Source organism: Amblyomma mixtum, chromosome 9 (genome assembly GCF_055824585.1).
Source record: "Amblyomma mixtum isolate Tamu chromosome 9, ASM5582458v1, whole genome shotgun sequence".
NCBI classification, from domain to species: Eukaryota; Metazoa; Arthropoda; class Arachnida; order Ixodida; family Ixodidae; genus Amblyomma; species Amblyomma mixtum.
In genome coordinates this window covers 38,681,408-38,693,976 of record NC_143020.1, presented here as the reverse complement: position 1 = coordinate 38,693,976, position 12,569 = coordinate 38,681,408, and positions in this window count along the sequence as shown.

Below are 12,569 nucleotides of genomic sequence, written 5' to 3'. Positions count from 1 at the left end.
GGTGTTTTTTGATGTTTAGTTCCCGAGGTAAGCCCGTGGGGCACACTTTGTTAACGGACGACCGTAAGAGCCATTAAAGGCTTTCTAGAGGCCCGCGTACTGTGCAATGTTAAAGAACCCCAGGTGGTCTAAATTTCCGTATCCTTTCACTACGGCGTCCCTCATAGCCTGAGTTGCTTCGGGATCTTTAACCCCGATAAACCAATAAACCAAACCAAGGGCTTTCGCCTTAATATTAGTTATGAGCACAGCGAATTATTCTGATACAGCAGTCCTGTCAGGCTATCCTTGATCACCAACCCGATTAATAGCATTTCTCGTCCAAGAAATTTTCTGTATGCAGGAGCTTCGCTGAGAAACTAATAAATTGCACAACATTTTTTTCTGCCAAGTATTCTGGAAGATGGCTGATTTCTCTTTTGTTGTTGAAAAGCTGTTTTTAGCTAAACGATCGCTTTCTTTGTATACTATAGAAACTCAGGGGAGCGAAAATAACGACACGCACCACCATTGGAAGTGAACAGAAGACTGATGTTTATTGCATTGCGATTGCCCGATATGGATTCGGAATGTCCATGGTTGCCCGTAGGAAAAATTACATCCGCCTAAGTTAGAGTTTCCACATACTCCCCCCCAATGAGCCTTAGCTCATTCGTAGAGGGATTCGAGGGGGTTCAACAGTTGCACTGGTCTTCGAACCACAGTTCCACTCGGTAGGCGCACCATGCAGGCCCGGGTCCGTCCGTCACGTCCGACTAACACCTCGATGACTTCTCCCATCTTCCAGAGTTGCCGTGGTAGAAGATGCTCGTATACTAGTACCAAGGTTCCTTTCTTGATGGCGTTCGATGATGTCGGTATGTTGAAATGTGCAGTGCGCAGACTGTTCAAGTACTCCTTCTGCCACCTACGCCAGAAGTGGTCAGCCATCCTTTGACGATATCTCCAACTGCTGTCAAGGTTGTCTGACCGAGGCGGCTCAGATGCGGAACTAGAAACGGCGGGTAGAGAGGTCAGAGGCTTTCGCACCAGAAAATGCGACGGAGTGAGAGGTTCCGGTTCAGTTGCTTCTGCGTACACGAATGTGAGGGGTCTGGAGTTGATGACTGCCTCAATTTCTGTGAGGACTGTTGCAAGCTCCTCAAAATTGCAGTAGCTGTTCCCCAACACTTTTTTGAGTGACGACTTCACAGATCATACCAATCTCTCCCAAAAGCCGCCCCACCAAGCAGCTCTTTCGGCGATGAAGTTCCATTGGATCCGATGGTCCGCAAAATATCTTTGCAGCTCTTCTCCACGAATGGTTTCCCACATGTTTCTTAGATCCCGTGACGCACGTTGAAATGTTTTTGCGCTGTCCGAGAAATTAACTCGACACACTCCTCTTCTTGCCACAAATCTTCTGAACGCCTTGAAGAAGTTGGAGGCAGACATGTCTGTCACTAATTCAAGATGTATCGCTCGTGTGACAGCACACGTGAAAAGGAGAATGTAAGACTTCTTGTTTTTGCCTTGATCTTTGGTGTTGAGCGGACCGGCAAAACCTATGCCTGTCACCTGAAAAGGCAACGCTTGTGTTACCCTTTAAGGAGGTAAGGGAGCCACTGCCTCAGTGGCTGCTCGGCTGTTGAGGCGGTCGCAGGTCACGCATTTCTTCAGCACCCTTTTTACCACTTGTCTTCCCTTCATTATCCAGAACTGCTCTCTTAGTTCTGTGAGCGTTTCAAGTGGTCCAACATGTAAAAGGCGGCTGTGCGTTCCGTCAACTAACAGCTCGATGAAGCGATGGCTCGCTGGGAGAACAATAGGATGCTTGGCATTGTAGGAAAGCTCGGCATACTTCAGGCGTCCCCCAACTCTTAATATTCCGTGATCGTCTAAGAAGACATTGAGGCCACGTATTGGAGACGCGTTCGGTATTCGCGCTGAGCGACGAATGCACTGGAGCTCTTCGGGAAAAGCCTCGCGTTGTACATCTTTGATCAGGCAAATTTGAGCGTTGTTCGTCTCTTCTGCTGTCAGATATCCGTTCCGTCTCTCGGTGGGATGTCTTGCGTTATGCAGATATCGTTGCATCCAGGCGACAACTCTCACCAGCTGAAACACTGAACTGTAGCGTTTAAAAGGTAGAACAGATTCTTCCACTCCTTGTGTCACACTGTGAACATGAACTGGCTTCCTTTCTTCATCGCCAGATTTATCTCCAGAGACGATCTCGCTGCATGGCCAGTTAGCGCGGGGTTCTGTGAGCCAAGAAGGTCCTTGCCACCAAATCCTGGTTGACGTGAGCACCTCAGGGGAAACTCCTCGGGTAAGGAGGTCAGCCGAGTTTTCTTTTCCTGGGCAGTAGTTCCAGATGTCTGGATCAGTCAGTTGCTGTATTTCCAGCACGCGGTTGGCGACGAATGGTTTCCACTGTTGAGCAGAACCCCTCACCTAGTGAAGCGCTATTGTCGAATCTGTCCACAGAAACCACTCTTCCACTTGGAGACTTAGCGATCGAGTCAGGTAGTTTTTTACCTTGGCGCCCATTAGCATTCCCATCAGTTCAAGTCTTGGGAGAGAAAGCTTCTTCAGTGGGGCCACTCTCGATTTCGCCAAGAGCAAGTTTACTGTCGGCCTGCCTTGTCGACATGCGCGCAAGTAGGCAACGGCTCCGTATACCTTGGGGCTTGCATCCGTAAAGATATGGATCTGCAATTCGTCATCGGCAGCACTGAGGCACCATCTTGGAACAGTTATTGCTGTTAAGTTATGCAGCGCTGTGTGCCACTGCGTCCACGCTGTTTGTACCTCTTCAGGCAACGGTGCATCCCAGCCAACGCCTAGTTCCCAGAGCGTCTGAAACATCAACTTAGCTGTCACAGTGACCGGGGAGATCAACCCGAGGGGATCGTAAATGCGCGCCGATGCCTGAAGGATAAATCTTTTTGTGTTGCAGTTGCGGCCTAGAAATTCCAAGACAGGTTCCATTGAAAAGGCCAAGAGATCTTCTTCTTTATCCCATACAAGTCCTAACACGCGCGTGGTGTTGGCTGTGGGGCATTCAACTTGGCTTGTCAGACACCCCGTTTTTTCCTTCTCAAAAATCTCCTGTAGTCTTTTGGAATTTGAATTCCACTTTCGAAGAGTCATGCTTGCCTCTTTCATTATGCGCACTGCCTGTCGATAGAATTATTCAGCTTCTTCTTCTGTGTCTGTGCCTGTGATGAGGTCGTCGACGTAGAAGCTCTCTTCAAGCGTGGTTGCTGTGCCAGAACAGTCGTTGATCGTATTTAGATGGTGGCGTATTGTCGCGGCAAGTAGGAATGAACTGCTGGTTACTCCGAACGGGACCCTTGCCATTCTCCTGACTTCTAGCGGGGGTTCAGGCTTTTATTTGTGGGTACCTGCTCATACCAGAAGAAGCGTACAGTGTCACGATCGTCTTTTCTCAGTGAGATTTGCAGAAATGCCTTTTCGATATCTGCACTGAGTCCGATGCGGTGCGTTCTGAAATTCAGCACCATTTTCAAGAGGTCCGGGTTTAAGCTCGGTCCCGAATCTAGTGCTTCGTTGAGTGCCACGCAACCCGCATCACTCGATGACGCATCGAACACGACTCTGACCTTAGTTGACAGGCTATCAGGTCGTAGCACCGCTCGGTGAGGCATATAATACACTCTATTCTCCGTCTGGCTGACTTCGTTCTTTGGAAGCTTCTCAGCGAATCCGTGTTCGAGGTACTGACGTATGGCCACATCGTACTTATTCAGCATTGTCTCATCTTTCAATAGTTTCTTCGTGAGACTAGCCAAGCGTTTCCTCGCGACTGCTTCGTTGTCGGCAAGATGAAAATTCACTGGCTTCCATGGAAGAGCCACTTCGTACCTCCCATCGATATGTTTAATGGAGGATTCAAAAGCCTTATGAACTTCATGTTCTTGCTTATGTGGAAGGGGTTCAGAAATACCCATGCTTTCCAGCTCCCAGAATGACCTGAGCTCGGTGGCCAGTGCACTGGTGTTTTCCCTTACAGTGGTTCGAAGGACAGCTACGGTTGCACTGCCGCTGCTGTGGGGAATGGCTCCCTGAAGAGTCCACCCGAAGTGTGTCCTAATAGCCACCAGACCACCCTGCATCTTCAGTACTTCGCCGGTCACTAGAGTCCAATAATAGTCAGCACCGATCAGAATACCTATGCCATTGGTTGTTAATTGTGCAGGTGGCAAGGTAACATCAGCAAGCTCAGTCACTTTATTTCTGACTTCTTATACCACATCCTCAGGGATCAGAAGCTCGTCAGTACAGATTTCAGGTATCTCCAAAACTTCCAAACAATGATCCCTTCGGTCGTACTGGCTCCTTAACCAAATTCGCACTCGTCTGCGCTTTTCTTTGATAATATTGCCTGTTCCACCGAAAGGATAGATGGTAATATCTTCCTCACCCAGTACCTCTAAATGTAGCTGGCGTGAAAGTTCCTCTGTTACAAAGGTTCTTTGACTTCCGCCATCAAATAGTGCACGGCTGAGGACTCTTCGTTGGCTACCCTCCGCCCAGACCTGAGCTGTCTGGTGCAGCACGGCGGACGACATTTGTGCCTTATTGTGCGTCGCAGAGTGCAACTCAGTCGCCGTGTTGTCTGATCTCTTCCAGGTTGGGTCGCACATCGGAGTGATGTGTCTTCTTCCACAATTTTCACGTTTCACTATTTTGTTGCGACACTCCTTTGAAGTATGTCCTCTGATTGCGCACCGATAACACCGATCTGCTTTACGGAACTTGTTTCTCTTTTCTTCCAAAGACAGTGATGCCTGGCAGTCCTTTGCAACGTGACCCTTCGAAGCACAAAATGCACAGGCCTCAGTCTGCTTGGGTTGGCTAGTTAAGAGAGATGCTGCTGAGCCCCTGAGAGTGGCTGACCATTTGGGAGTTCTGGCCCTTTCCTTCTCTATTCTGGTTTTGTGACTGGCGTCATTGTTTTCCCATTGGCCAACTTGAAGTGCTTTCTCTCTACTCTCGACTTCCAACTTTAGGAACTCTAGCAATTTCTCTATCTTCAGATTGTCATTCGCTTTATCTGAAGAGCGGCACTTGTGATACTCCACGATGAAGGCAACTGGTAGCATCCTAAGCAGTGCAGAGCACAACATAGCTTCGTAACTGCTACTCTGCACGCCTAGAGTCGTTAGTGCGGCCATATTACGCTGTAGGTGATCGTATAGCCGTCGTAAAGTGCTCACCTCGTTTGCATTTCGTACCGGTGGTAAGTCGAGTAGCTGCGTCAGATGTTCTTGAATCAGGACATCAGGCCGACCGAAGCGTTCTTTGATGAGGTCGATGGCGGCGTCGTAGTTTTCTCCTGTCGCCTGAATGCCTGCCACAGCTGACAATGCCTTGCCTGTAAGCGTTGATCGCAGGTAGAGAAACTTCTCGGAGTTGGTGAGTGCAGCGTTGTCGTGAACGGCGTGCCGAAACTGTTGACAGAACGGCTGCCTTTCTGTTGTGGCACAACCATGTCATTGTAACTCCAATTTCGGTAGTTTTACTTTTGATGCAACGCCTTTTTTTTTCTTCCTTTTGGGGGCATGTCGATCTTTCGGCCACCGATATCTTTTGTTGTGCCTCCTTCACTTCCTGGTCCAGCTTCGCCATGCATGTGACGATCTGGTCGTTTAACTCGACGGTGCGCATGTAGTCGTCTTCCGCGTCGCTGTCTGTAACGACCTTCTCTATGGCTGCATCCACTTCCGTTAGTTTTTTTCTGCAAGGCGTTTAACCTTGCCAACAAAACAGTGAAGCTCTTCTCGTCTGCCTCGCTCTCGAGCGACGAGTCTATGGCAGCGAGCAGCGTCGTCACCTGCGTTCTCAGCGCTGCCCTCTTCGGGCTGAGCCGCTTTATAACTGCGTCTCAGGTTTCGTGGCGGAGAAGCGCCGCTGGGCCTCGCTACGCACTTGCTGGGCGTGCGCTGTTTCGCAAGTCTGCGGTGGTTGCTTCGTTGGTGATGCTGGTGGGTCGCGTTTCTTTGCGGTTCACAAGTCCATTGCTGATAAACTGGATCGACTCACCCCGGGTTTCGGCACCAATATATAGAAACTCAGGGGAGCGAAAATAACGACACGCACCACCATTGGAAGCGAACAGAAGACTGATGTTTATTGCATTGCGATTGCCCGATATGGATTCGGAATGTCCATGGTTGCCCGTAGGCAAAATTACATCCGCCGAAGTTAGAGTTTCTACATATACTGCTTCTATGTTATTTATCTCTATGCTCTCTTCTGTGTGGGCGAGAAGCCATGGCGCGGCCGGTGACCCGAGGCTATTGAAAGTAGCCGTTAAGATGAGTTGATATGGATCGTCAATAATAGCTATACAACAGACTTCTAGGCCGTCTTTTGGGGCTGAAAATCTGAACCCAGAGATCCTCAGCTTAGGTGATCCAATGGCGGAGCTGTGGGAAGACGCACTTATCCCGGTCTACCATATGTCACCAGCAGGGGGCCGTGGAGCAGTCCCGAGCTTCGGCGAGATTCAAAGGAGACCACGAGTAGGAGTTCCAAACACGACAGAAATATTTCGTTTATTAGAATTCGTCTACCTCCACAACCATGTTGTTCTACGGTTGCATTATGTCCTGAAAAAGACGAACAAAACATGTCAGTGAAGTCTAGGATTCGACGAAATCCCATCTGGCGAGGGAAATTCATGCTGATTTGTCAAAGAAAACATACTCTCGCCAATGATTCAAAGGAATAAAAAGGAATTGACGTTTCGGTGCCCGTACGGGTGCCTTGATCACTATTATCAAGGCACAGTGATCAAGGCACAATCATCAATGATCACCATGATCACAATGATGAAGGCACCCGTACGGGCGCTAAAACGTCAACTCCTTTCTATTTCTTTGCATCATTGGCGAGTGTTTGTTTTCTTTGACAAATCAAAACAGGTCAGTTCTTCCTGACATTTTTCTCAGGGATATATGTGATGGAGAAAGTAAATTTCTCTAAGAGCTGAGTTGCTAGCAACTATGCATAAAGAAGCTAATTTTTTCAAATCAATGGAATAATGATATATGCCAAATACACAGAAAAAGCCTGTCGGTTGCGATTCGGAATGCTTGCTTGTCAGTTTTTTTTTTCGTTTTGCAAATATGGAAGCAGCCTTGAAGGAGTGCTACTTAAAGGATAACTGCATAAGTTTTAGAAATCGATGAGCTTAAAATTGTCGAATGTGTGAAACATGCAGGTAAATCATGCGAAATCCTTTTGGGTTAGCTTTTCAAATGGTGACGTAACCGCCGATTAAAATCGCGCAGGCCTTCAAGCTTTTCCGCAGCGCACAACACCAAGTAGGGGTGGCATGACGACGTCATCGAAGGTATCGGTACATTTCCAAAGCATAAACGCCTGCTTTGAAGGAAAAAGAAATAACGCCACAGGGGGCAAAACCCGCGAGTGTTGTTTTGCAGCATCTAACAATGCTCGGAAAGGTGTGGCTGACGGCAGCGGTATATTGAAATCATACCTTCCGTGACGTCACACTGAACTTTCTCGAACTCGTCCGGTGCTTCGAGGAGAAGTGCAAAATTCAATCGTCGATTACGTCACTATACTAAATGCTAGGGCAAAAACGCTTGGCATGCTTCATCTACAGGCTATATAGGCTTGAATCCTTGAATACCGCGAGACTCTCAAAAGGGATGCAGTTGCCCTTTAAGACCATCACAGACAACACCTGCTGACTGGATGCACTATCTTATCGGTTGCCACTGAAAATCTCCTCAAATGGTTGTAATACGGCTCGTTTTGCCGTCCTCCCGGCGGCCACAATCGTGGAAGCAAACACCGACACGCCTATTAGGGAATCTCATTGGAGGCAAAATTGTCACAGGCCTTCGGCTGTTGTTATACGGGAGTAATAACTCAGTGGCATCCACCCAGGCGTAGCCATACGGCAGCAAAAGAAAGTTACCATCAGCTGCTCCACCTTGGGGGATTCCCCTAAAACGTTTTTAACACCAGGCTTTTGTTGTTTCTACCTCTGTTATATAGCAGCGCAAAGAACTATTAACACCGTTAATTACACTCAGCTCTCTCTTGAATAAGGAAAGCTGAGAATAGTAGCACTTTAAAATAGGAATCTGGCGAAAAGCACTGCACTCCTTTACTGCCCTACGCCAAGCCCCTGTATTTTTGGGACAGACGTAGACATGTGTAAATTTGGAAGCGGCAAAGCTCGCATACACTGCGCATATTATGAAGATTGTTCTGCAACCGCTGAAGGGGCTTAGCGAGCCAAGACATAGCTTCGAGGCGCCATTAGAACGTGGCGCAGTGCGAAGACAGTTTGGAGGGCCTTGGCAAACGGAGCAGCCACCGGAGCTAGGGATGACCGGAAGGGAGAGCTTCGGGCCTGTAATGATTCGAAAGGAGTGTTGTTGGCTCCAGTGCACAGGGCAGCAGAGACAGTTTAGGTCGGCGGTGAGGTTAGAGGTCTTGAAGTCCATGGACAGTGTTGAGAACGACGCGTCAGCCGTTTGGCGAATCAAAACACGCCGCTTGCGTAGCTACTCAAAGCTCCGGCAGATTCCTTAAACCACAGCGACGGAAGTCAGGACTTTTGGTGAGGCGCACGTTAAGTACACCATTTTCAATGTCCTTCATGACGTGCCGGACCTCATCGTCCACCGCCGTTGTCGGCTTGGTAAACTTACGTAAGTGAAGTTTGCAGCCAGCAGGGAGGCCGAAAACCTGAACGAAAGGGCCCCGCCCCGCTCAAGCGTCATCGTCATAGTAGGCGCCACGAAAGCCAATAGAGCGATAATCGAGGGGAGCATGTAGTTGCTTCTAGACAGAGGAATCTGCATCGCATGAGGCAGCACACATTACCGCAAAGGCCAAGCTGAAGTACTGCTGAATAACTTCAGCGAAGAATACCGCCACGTTAACTGAGCAACGACGAGTGCTTTCCTTGAAGAAACATCCGACGGACGAGACTTCTTCGCCCTCTCCGACCGACCATCCGCAGAATATTCGCCGTTCCGAGAGAAGTCGCGCACTTTCGACATCACAGCCCTGCCCCGCAAGAGAAAAGACCATATCCGCCAACTGCTTTGAAGCTGCAGCGAGTGCTTCTCGTAATCGCCGAACGTCCGAGAAACGCCGAATCCCAAGCACCACATTATAATCGACCAGCACACCCGACCTCTCCGCCAAAGTCGCTATCGAGTGTCGTCGCGACAACGACAAGCCATCCGGGCCCAAGTGGAAGAAATGCTTCGTGACGACATCATCCAAGCTTCAAAGAGCCCCATGGCGGCCCCGGTTTTTCTAGTGACAAAGAAAGACGGCGCACTTCGATTCTGAGTTGATTACCACTGCTTGAACAACATCACAAAGAAGGACGTCTAACCCCTCCCCCGCATCGACAGCACACTGGACCGGCTCTGCAATGCTTAGTATTTCTCATCGATGGACCTCAAGATCGACTACTGGCAAATTGAGGTCGATGAAAGAGATCGCGAGAAGACCAAATTCCTCACTCCAGATGGCCCTTTCGAGTTGAAGGGGATGCCATTTGGTCTCCGTTCCGCACCACCGACATTTCAGTGAGTAATGGATACAGTGCTGCCAGGCCCGAAGTGGCAAAGTTGTCGGGTATATTTAGATGACGTCGTTGTCTTCTCCTCGAACTTTTAAGAGCACCTTAAAAGGCTTCGAACAGTACTACACGCAATCAAAACTTCGGCCTAACCTTGAAAGCAGAGGAGTGCCACTTTGCCTATGAATAGTTGCTGGTTGGTTTATTTCTTTGTTGGGGTTTAACGTCCGAAAGCGGCTCAGGCTATGAGGGACGTCGGGAAGAACTGCTGTTTCTAGGCAACATCGTTAGCAAGGAGGTAGTACGCCCTGACCCGCAGAAAACCGGCACTACCATACTTTTTCTGCCGCCGGCCGATAAAAAAGCCGTGCGCAGATTGCTCGGACTGTGCGCGCATTACTGAGGATTTGTCCGGAGCTTTTCGCTCATTGCCGGGCCTCTGACCCATCTGACAAAGGCAGGTGTGCTATTTAGATGGGAAGCGCCTTCAAAGAACTTCAGCGTCGTTTACAGTCCCCATCGATCCTCGCGCACATTGATGGAAACGGCGAGGCTTAAAATCATACCAACGCTATCAGCGTTGGTCTCGGCGCCGTCCTCGTTCAGAACACCTACTGACTGGAGAATGCAATCGCTAACGCTAGCCGTTCCTTCTCCAAGGCCGAGGCTAACTATTTGAGAACTGAGAAGGAGTGCCTTGCCTTCATCTTGGCAACGTCGTAATTCTGTCCCTATCTCTACGGATGACCGTTCAAGGTGGTCAACGATCCCCGCGCTCTGAGCTGGCTTAGGAGTTTGAAAGACCCCTCCGGCCGCCTTGCTGGATGGAGCCTGTGCCTCCAGGAGTTTGACGTCACCTTCGTTTACAAGTCCGCACGCATGCACTCTTACGCCGACTGCCTGTCACGAACCTCTGTAGGTGCATCAGCGCCGGACGATGATGAGGACGCCTTCCTGGGACCCACCAGCTCCAGCTCTTTTGCATAGCAGCAAAGCTCGGACCCAGACATAAAATGCCTCATCGAATACTTGGAAGGCAAGGTTTCTCCCCCCCCCCCCCTCGTTCAAGCGAAGATTGTCTTTGTTGTGTGTATAGAATGATGTCCTCATGAAGAAGAACTTTGCAGTGAACAAAGCCTACCTTCTTGGTGCTGCAAGTCCGCGCGAAGTTCTTCAGGCTTCACACGACGAGCCGACAGCTGGGCACCTCGTCTTTTCTCGCAGACTCCGCAACATTCAAGACATGTATTACTGGCCTCGACTGTCTGCCGATGTCGCACATTATGTGAAAACCTGCCGAGATTGTTAGCGACGAAAGACCCCTCCCACCCCATGAGCAGGACTTCTGAACCCTGTTGGACCCCGCTATAGTCCCTTTCAGTAGATCGGCAAACAGTTGCTTGGCCCTTTCCCGAAGTCAACATCTGGAAATAAGTAGGTCATAATAGCGGCCGACTACCTTACCCTCCACGCCGAGGCAAAAGCCGTACCGAACGGAACAGCAGCAGAAGTCGCCAAATGTTTCTTGCAGTGGATTCTTCTGCTGCATGCAGCCCCTGATGTACGGATCACGGACAAAGGAAGAGCAATCGCGGCGGAACCGACGCAAGCCATCCTGCGTTACAGTCAAACCAGCCACTGGAGGACAACTACTAGAGTGCTTGAACGAAACCATCGCCGATATGCTCGCTAGGTATGTAAATGCGGAACACAAGACCTGGGTCGTCATCCTGCCTTATATCGCCTTCGCCTACAACACCGCAGTGCAGGATACCACCCAGATGACACTTTTTAGGCGATCGTCCATGGCAGGCAGGCCACGACCACGCTACACGCCACGCTGCCCAACGTTACGGAAGAAGATAACGTCGACGCCGCCGCCTTCTTTCAACGCGCAGAAGCCCGAAGACTTGCACGATTACAGATCAAAGACCAGCAGCGGACCGACACCAGACGCTACAACCTACGAAGATGCAAATTGGAATACAAGCCAGGAGACCGAGTCTAGATTTGGGCGCCCATTCGCCGCCGCGGATTGAGTGAAAAACTTCTGCACCGCTATTTCGGCCTGTACGAGGTTCTTCGTCGGCTAGGTGAACTGGACTATGAAGTCGTCCCTGACGAAATGACTGCATCCCAGCGGCGCCGCGTACGACAAGAAGTTGTCCATGTCGTCCGTCGAAAGCCCTATTATGCGCGCTAAAGGACGCTGTGTTTCCACACTCAGTGTTCATTTTTGAACAATCTGTTTTATTTGTTTGTGGTCGCCTTACGTTTTAAAACATCGAGTTGATGCTTCTTTAAGATCGGAGCAATGCCGCGGATATCTGCAGTGGTTATTTGGCACTTTTCAAAGCTGCTGGCACACCGCTTTATTGTTTTTTTTTTTTCGGAACGCAAGACGCGTCCAGATTTATTCCGATTGATGAAATCCAGGCGGAGCCGATTCTACGCTGTTCCAGAATGTTCTCTTAACTTCCCACACTTTATCTCGAAAGTTCGCTATCAGCTTTAAAATGAGCGCTGCCGAGAGCGGCGCAAATTCGGCTCGACGACCACCGAGTACGCTTGTTGCCACGCCGCCGTCTCATTCAGTTCTTTTCGGGTAAATTGTTTTTTTTTTGAGGAAAGAAAATGGCGCAGTATCTGTCTCACATACCTCGGCGGACACCTGTACCGCGCCGTAAGGTAACGGAGGAAGGTGGGAGTGAAAAAGAAAGAGAGAAAGAGCGCAAGTCAGCTTAAATGAATAGTTTTATTCAAAAGCCATTTCCGCTGTCTTCCTGCTCTTCGCAGTGCGGTCACTGCCGCGTGAAAATAGAATGTAAGATTTCACTATAAGAGTCATTATATCCGCAGATCACCCGACGGCAGTCATGCATTGTTCTTTTTTTCTGTTAGGGTATTGCTATTTACAAAAGCATTCCCCACTTATTTTTGCGGCAGTCTGAACTGTTCGATACGATCGATGGGACCACTC